The following is a 9,188-nucleotide window of genomic DNA, read 5'->3' on the forward strand; positions in this document are numbered from 1 at the left end:
AAAAAAAAAAAAGAAAACAATCATGTGAAAATGGCCAAAAAATTTTTAAATATAAAAGTTACACACCAAAAAATTGCTAATCAGGGCACATGCCCAGGAGGCCATGAGCACCAGTGTTCAAATGCTGCCACTGTTCAGCTAAAGAAAATAGGCACCAAGTCCCAGGTAAAAGGCAGGGAGGGGAAACATAAAGAGGCTAACATAATTTTGTGTTTCGAGGAAATTTTTTTCATTTTAGATTTACTTCATTTTAAAGACCATTGAAACAAATTATAAGAATTTTTATATGCTAAGGTCTTCCCATTAATAGTTTTCATTAATGAAGTTTTCTGTTCATGCTATTGGGGAAAAACATGTAAGGAATAATACAATTTAAAAATATTGTAGTTAAATGTTTGATGATGTGACCTTGATTAAATAACTTCCTTATTCATTTATTTATTCACTTAAGCAAGTGACCCTAATGTTTAAAAACAAACTCAACAATTTAACAATTTAATGATAAAGCTTTGGTAGCTATCCTTCTGTATTCTTTCTATGAATATTTAAATTTCTTTTACCAGAAAGGAAATACGTCATAGTTTGTCCGCTTTTACTTACATATAATTTAATCCTTTGTGTTTATCCAGAGATATTGATAATTTTTTAAGATACCAGCTCTTACAGACTCACTTTGTTCTTTGAAGGTTGACACAACACTACATTGTAAGTTCATATAAACAACCTCTTAGCATGGAAATTTTAATTGGTTACAAATTTTGTATTTAAAATGATCCTGCAATAAATATTATTTGCCATTTTATTCCCAGTATCTCACATAGTGCCTGGTACATAAAAGATGACCATGAATGTTTACTTAATAAAAAATGTGCATCTGCAGTAGGAAAACTTTCTTTAGGTTAAAATATATGCAACTTGAAATTAAATTTTGAGAGACTATCACATGGAATTCCAAGAAGGATATATTAATTTATACTACCTCTCTTTTGAAATAAATTTGCACATCTCACCAACTCTCAGTAATTTATTATAAATATTTATTGTGATATTTACCTATCTGATAAAATGTGGTTTTCATTGTTTTCTTTTGTATTCTTCCTTTAGTAAGATCAACAGTCTTCACAAATTATTTTTAGCCAGTTTCTCTCTCTCAGATTAATTGACTGTTCATGCTGTTTAGCTATTTTTCTAAGTTATTTCTTTTTCTTAATGACTTATAAAATTCATTTACATTACATGGTCTGGATATTAAAATTTTCTCTGTAATATGAGACTAATATTTCAACTTGGATTATGTTGACTTAAATACCAGGGTTATTAAATGTTTCTGATGCAATTATGTCTTCATTAAATCTAACATATAAGTTCATTATGTAAATAGTTTCTTAGAGAATGAAGATGGTCAAAAAATAAAAGAATAATTGTTATTTTTTAATATTATACAAATTAAATGAATCAAGCCATTTTATAAGGATATTGGATACTATAATTTAATTTCCTTGAACAGCTGTTGGCATGTTCATAATTGTAAAATTCTGCCAGATTAATGTTAACCTATCTGTTTATGCATTCCATAGTAAGTAAATTCATGTTGTGCTTAAACTATAGTATTATGTTAACATTGTTTTTGTGCTACCCTTTATGTTAATGTTATTTTGAAACTGTGATAAAATAAAAAAGATACTAACCCTGTCTAATGTCTAAATATTTACCAAACTTTAGGATATTTCTTGAACTTTTGTTGCATTTATATGCCACCTACTGAAATGTTTAAATTGTTTTAAAGCCCTCCAGTTCTGTTAGCAGATTTTTTTTTTCTAGAGTGACATAAACTCTTACATAGTTGCATTGTAGGCATGGCCATTAACTTGCCTCAGAGTTAAAGTCTTTCTATTTGTACCTTTAGCAAACAGGTTTTTCTTAAGGAATTAACATATTTTAACAATATAGAATTATATTTTCTCGAGAAATCCTTCAATTGCCCCTTTTCAAAATGATATCTGCAATATATTAGTAGTTATAAACCAATAAGCATAGAAATTAGCATTATAATTAATATACCATTAGAAACTGGGATGCCCTTCAGTTTGTTCACTCTTTTGAGCTCATAGGATTCAGAAGAAAGTAAGCCAGATGTGAAAAAGAAAATGTGCAAGGAATGACACAGAGCAACTTTCCACCTGAGTTTTAGCCCACATTTTGGCAACGATGGTCTGCATATCGGTTAAAGAAGTCGGGAAAAGACACAAAGGACAGGTAGATGAGGCACAGATTGAGTGAAGATCCAATTAACTATGTATTTCAAATCTTGACAACAAATACTTCTCATTTTCTGTGGAAATGTAGTGGACAAGCAGACCATAATCAATGAATGCGAGCTCAATCAACCAGCTCTAGCAACAACATAGTGGCGTCGTGTACCACTCACGGAAGACTGGTGGTTACAATACAAACCAAACTGAGTGAAGACAGTAAAGCTCTGTCATCATTGAATTACTGACCACTGGAAACAGTAGACCCCAGGAACAAAAGCTCAAGAGGGCCTCTCATGACCTTCAAGTCCTTTGTTGATCTAAATAACAGATTCTCAACAAGGGATAATTTTGCCTAACAGGAGACATTTGGCAATATCTGGAAACATTTTCTATTGCACAGCTGGAAGGGAAGGTGCTACTGACATTAGATGGCAGAGCCCCGGGATTAGGCTAATTATCCTATGGTGCACATAATAGCACCCTCTCCTCCAGCAAAGAATTATATAGTGTTGAACATCAATAGTGCCAAGGTTGAGAAACGTCCATCTAGACGAAGGAAAGCTAACAGGTTCATTCAGTAGGATGTCTTTTTTAAAAGAGTGTCAAAGACATTCCATCAATAAAATAAACACTGAGTTTCCTTGCTTGCTCAGGCAAGATAAAGTAGCCCAGTGAAGAACTTCCCTGAGTGACCCTCAGAAAGGTAGAAGCATTTATATGATAGAAAAGAGATGTTTATTGTAGTTAGGCTCATTAAAAAATTGAAACTTGTACCCTGTGAAGGGGCGGATTAGCATATAAATCTGTACATGATTGGATAAAACACACCCTATTGTTCACTGGCTTGTAGTTTTCTTTTTTTTTTTTTTTTCTTTAGAACATTTAAAATAAATTGGTATTATCCATTCTTTTTTTTTTGGTATATTTCCTTTGGGATGGTTTGTTTTTTTTTTTTTTGATGTGTCTTAGTCTGCTTTCAGTATCAGGGTAATACCAGCCTCACAGAATGAGGTTTGAAGTGTTCCTGCCTCCTCTATTTTTTGGAATAGTTGGAGTAGAATTGGTATTAGTTCTTCTTTAAGAGTTTGGTAGAATTTACTGTGAAGTCATTTGGTCCTGGGCGTTTCTTTGATGGGAGACTTTTCATTACAGCTTCCATCTCATTACTTACTATTGGAACATGACATCACTCTTGATGTCAAGTGTGATCACATGGCTGAGATCGTGCTTGTCAGATTTCTCCAGTGTAAAATTATTATTTTCCCCCTTCCTGATTGTTCTCTTTGGAAGTTACTGCACACAGCCCACACTGGTGGTGTGGGAAGTTAGTTATTCAATCATTTATTTATATCAGTGTGGAATCATGGGTATTTGTTTTATACTTTGCATTTACTCCAACACCATGCTGTTTTGTTGCTCAGATTATTCCAGTTTTGGCCATAGAGAGCTATTTTGGTGGGCTTCCATGCCTTATTGACATACCCCATTGTTGTGTTTTATGTTTTATGCAAGGTTTTGTGTGTGTGTGTGTGTGTGTGTGTGTGTGTGTGTGTGTGTTCAGCACTTGCTTGCTTTCTGGCACCAACAATGTTCCAGCCTCATTGCCTATGCTTGTGCCCTGTTCTTAGAATCAGGCACTTCTCCAAAGAGCCCTGATTCTTCATATTGGAAAATGGTTTAGGAAACCAAGATCAGAGTAGTGGGTGCTTTCATTACTACTGGGGAATCATTGCTTCTATATCTTCTCAAATATGTATATATACTAACCTATGTTTTCACAAACATTCCTATAAATGACCATCTATACCTATATTAAGCTGATTATGAGTTCATACTGAGGTTTCCAGTTTTAATCTATTGCAACATAGACCATTCTAGCCTTCTCCTTTTGCCTGTCTGTAACCTCCCACTCCATAAATGAGAAAACTGACTCTCATGATCTACCATCCAGTTACTTAATTACTCAATTCTGAACTCACTCTGGTAGAGTGAGCTCAGAACTCCGGTAGAGTGAGTTCAGTTTGTTGATATTTTGTTAAGGACTTTTGTGTCTATATTCACAGGAAATATTGGCCTGTAAGCTTATTTTTCCCTAGCAATGTCTTTATCTTGTTTTGGTATTAGAGTGGTTCTGGCATCATAAAATGAGTTAGAAAGTATTTACTATTATTTTGGGAAGAAATTCAAAATAATTATTATTTCTTCATTAACTGCTGGATATAAATCACCTAAAAATAGTCTTGGTCTGGTGCTTTCTTTTTTGAAGGTTTTGTTTTGTTTTGGTTTGGTTTTAGACAGAGTTTTGCTCTTCTTGCCCAGGCTGGAGTGCAATGGCACGTTCTCAGCTCACAAAAACTTCCACCTCCCAGGTTCAGGTGATTCTCCTGTCTCAGCCTCCCCAGTAGCTGAGATAACAGGTATGTACCACCAGGCTTGGCTAATTTTGTGTTTTCAGTAGAGACAGGTTTTCTCCATGTTGGTCAGGCTGGTCTTGAACTCCTGACCTCAGCTGATCTGCCTGCCTCACCCTCCCAAAGTCCTGGGATTACAGGCGTGAGCCACCACTCCTTACCCAAGATTTTTAAGTTATTGATTTAATTTATTTTACATACAGAGATTAAGGTTATTATTCTTCCCTTTGCGTGAATGTTGCCAGTGTGTATCTCTCAAAAAATTGGTCCATTTCATCTACTTATCAAATTTGTGGGCAAACATTTCTTCATAGTATCCCCTCTTTCTCCTTTGAGTGTCCAGGAAATCAGTTGTAATGATACTTCTTTCATTTGTGAAAGTGGTAATTCATGTCTTCTTCCTGCATTTTTGTGTGTTGGTAAGCCATGCTGGAGGTTTGTCTATTTTATTGATCTTTTCAAATAACTACCTTTGATGTTAGGTATTTTCTATATTGTTTTTTCATTTTCTTTTCTTTCGTTTGAAACAGGGTCTTGCCCTATCACCCAGGCACAATTATGGTTCACTGTAACCTCAAACTCCTGAACTCAAGCAATCCTCCTACTTCAGCCTTCTGAGTAGCTGGAACTACAGACACATGCCACCACATCTGAATTATTTTTTATTTTTGTAGAAATTGGGCCTTGCTATGTGGCTCTGGCTGGCATCAAATTTCTGACCTCAAGCAGTCACCTCTCTGTGGCCTCCTGGAATGCTACAATTACAGGTAGGTGTAAGCCACCCAACCCAGCCTGTTTTCTCATTTTCAACTTTTTAAATTTATGCTCACATTTTCATTATTTCCCTACATGGTAAATTTAAGATTTACCATGATAGATTTAAGACATGGATTGAAGACAAAGTGTGTTCTCACAGCACAGTGGGATTAAGCTAGATGTAATAAGTTGACTGGAAAAATCTCCAAATATTTGGAGATTAAACAAAACATCTCTAAATAAAAATAGGCTCAAGAAGAAGCCTTGAAAAAAATTAAATATATTTTGAATGAAATTATAGCTAGTAAAAGTAGCGCTTCAAAGGAAATGTTTGGCTTTTAATACATACATTTTAAAAAGAAGTTAGAAAAACTTAAAATTAATAACCTATGATTCTACTTTAGGAAGCTAGAGAAAGATTAACAAATTAAATTTAAGAAAGCAGAAGTGAAAAAATGATAAAAATGAAAACATGAATTTAAAAAGTTGAAAATGGGAAAGCAATATAGAAAATCAACAATAACAAAAGTTGATTCTCTGAGATCAATAAAATGCACAAACTTCAGCAAGCTTACCCGAGACAAAGTAAACGAGTGAATTCTAAGTCTTAACATTAATTTATAAAGAGGTTTTTGTGTAATAGTTTAAGTAAAAATTATTGTAACTCTGTCCTCAAATTGATGAGTTGTATGGAATATAAATGATCCCACAAATCCTGGCCTAAATTTTAGCTGTTGGCTTCTGAATACAACTGATCTAACAAAAGTGGCCTAACAATATTAGAAGAACTCAAACAAGAAGACTCTTTGAGCAATAGCAAAGATTCTTACTCCACTTTTTTATCCTCGTCCATAACAAAAAGTCTAAGCACAACTATTATAACAAGGTGTTTTTGCTTCAGAGTTCTGAGTAAAACATCTGTTTCCTGGGACCTTATTTTACGCTACTTCCTTTTTCAAAAATTTCATGTAGGTTCCTGAAAGTCCCACAGGTTCTATAACTAGCCTACTAGTTCGGTGGCCCACAGGCGCACAAATGAGAAAAAGTGGCAAAAAAAAAAAAAAAAAACCCAGAAACTCCACTGAACTGTTCAGATGGGGTGTGTTCCAGACAACCAGGAAGTATAGTTCCTTTCTGCATACACTTTCCAGGATTTAAAAATGGATAAATAAACTTTGCCCTGCGTGTGTGTCAACTTTAAACAAATGACTCTTATTCTCTGATGTTGTCTCTGATTTGTCAGGGATTGGTTGTCTTCAAATTTCATTACTCAAAATAACTGTAAAAAACCAAGGCACACAAAAAATTTCTTGTTATGTGTGGCATAAAGGTTCTTCAAAGCAGCTTCTAGAAACAACCTTTTGAAAATTATTTTTCTGCCTTTCTGGTAACTCCAGCCCTTGTAATTATCATGCATAGTGGATACAGGAGGATTTTCAGCCATCATCTTGAACCTGTTGTTTAAAAACATGGCCTACATATATACACCGTGTATCACTTCCCCTAAGAAAACGTTATTTGGATGTGGTCAATAAAATCCCTTTTCTCTCCAAAGTATGAGTTGCTATTTTAACTTTTAGCCACTAGGTGGGGATAAGTTACATGGAGAAAAATAAAACGCATATTTGGGCCAGGACTTAATTTCCTAGCAACTTTGAGTTTCCGGTATCCCACTTGCCTCATTTCTTCTCTCAACAGCCAATGGGACAGGACAGCAAGTCATAAACAAACAGAAAGTTAACCTTGAGATGAGTGAGGGTTTTAAATTTTAGAACAGGAAAGGTTATTAAATATATAATCCAAAACACTCATTTTATTTCCTTGAATACTGAGGTCCAGCCTAGAGGCAATGATTTGCCTAGAATCACATACGGATCAAGAATAGAACCAGACCTAGAAAGTAGATGGTACAGTTATTTTATTTGGCACTTTTATTTGCAAGGGTAGTGCCCGGTGTGTAAAAGACTGCATCAGCCAAGTGCTGGGAGCACAGGCCTATAGTCCCAGGTACTTGGGAGGCTAAGACGGGAGGATCATTTCAGTCCAGGAGTTTAAGTCCAGGCTGGGCAACACAGCAAAGCCAGCCCCAGTGTATATCGGTGTACCAATTAGGAGGGTGAGCAGAGGATTGTTCTGGCTATATAGAAAAAGAAAGAGTTCTAAGGAACATGTGGGCCTTTCCACTAGCAGAGCGGCTGCACCAGGGAGGCAACCAACCCGCCAGCAGGAGGTGCACAGCTGCCTTCTTGAAAAATATTTCAGTCAGCCCGAGAAGTTACTGAGTTTGTAAATCTTAGCATCCACAGTGTGTGTCATTGAAGACTACATGTTCCGAGACTTTGCGGAATTCTAAGATAACTTTCTTCAGTTTGACAGCTGCAGAAGAAGGGCATTTGCAGACCTTAAAAATATGTTTAGGCCGGGTGCAGTGGCTCACTCCTATCATCCCAGCACTTTGGGAGGCTGAGGCTGGCAGATCACGAGGTCAGGAGATAAGACCATCCTGGTCAATATGATGAAACCCCATCTCTATTAAAATACAAAAAATTTAGCCAGGAGTGGTGGTGGGCGCCTGTAGTCCCGGCTACACAGGAGGCTGAGACAGGGGAATCGCTTGAACCCAGGAGGCAGAGGTTGCAGTGAACCAAGATTGCAACACTGTACTCCAGCTTGGTAAAAAAGAAAAAAATCATCTAAAAAAAAAAAAAAAAAAATCTATCTCTATATGTGTGTGTGTGTGTGTGTGTGTGTGTGTGTATGTATGTTTAATAACATGTTAGCTATATAACATCTTCAGTATGATTGAAAGTAGGGGAGTCAGGGTAATCGACCAGACTGTTCAGGGAAGAGTCATGTTAAACCAAGTATTCAGTTTCTGAAAAATAATGGTAACCCTTCAGACTATCACATCTTTAACACAGAATCATAATAATGAGTTGATATGAGAGCATAGCATAGAGAAAAAGGCTATGGGCAGATTTAGAATTGGTCTGACAGATCAGCCAGCTTTTACCTTGGAATTCAGGGAACTGGGTCAGGGAGGTCAGAGGACTAGTTAGTGAAATGATGAAAATAGGAAAGTGTCCAAGCATGAGGTGCCGACGGAACAGATCTGGGTTAGGGACCAAAATGCTAATTGTTGTCCACTGAAGAAGTAAAATGAGACTATAAGGTGTCTGGGAAAGGAAGAAAAAGAACAAAAACGAGGTGCAGTGGTATAGATTGGAGGCAGCATTCAAATTCATTTTGAATTTTGAACTTAGTCTAAAACATACTAACAGCTGAGAAAAGAACTTCTTAGAGCTTTGCTGTAAGAAATTAATTTAGTTTGAACAAGCATTACAGAATTTTTTAAATGCCCTTGTTATACACAGGGGCAAATTTCCCGCACCAAAACAAGAATTCATGAATAAGCTTTATAGATGAGATTTGTCTCCCCCATCTCTCAGGCTCCTATGATTCTCCCAGAATGTAACAGAACACCATGCTGCCAAAAATGTGATTCAAACAATGACGACATTTCACTGTAGAGGACACAAAGAGATCTACTACTGCAAAACATACATTAGAGTGGTAAATCTTTTGAAAAATAAGTAATTAACATACGCAAATGTACAGTGATCCAACTGGAAAAATACTTGTTATTCAGAGAGAATAATAAGGGTGCTTTTTTTCTTCCTAATTAGTATTCAGTGTTGATACAAAATTCAACAATGTTTCTTAGGAAGGTTCTTTGTCAACATAAAAAAGGAAAATAATTCATAGA

The sequence above is a fragment of the Cebus imitator genome, unplaced genomic scaffold, assembly GCF_001604975.1.
Source record: "Cebus imitator isolate Cc_AM_T3 unplaced genomic scaffold, Cebus_imitator-1.0 Scaffold81, whole genome shotgun sequence".
Classification (NCBI taxonomy): Eukaryota; Metazoa; Chordata; class Mammalia; order Primates; family Cebidae; genus Cebus; species Cebus imitator.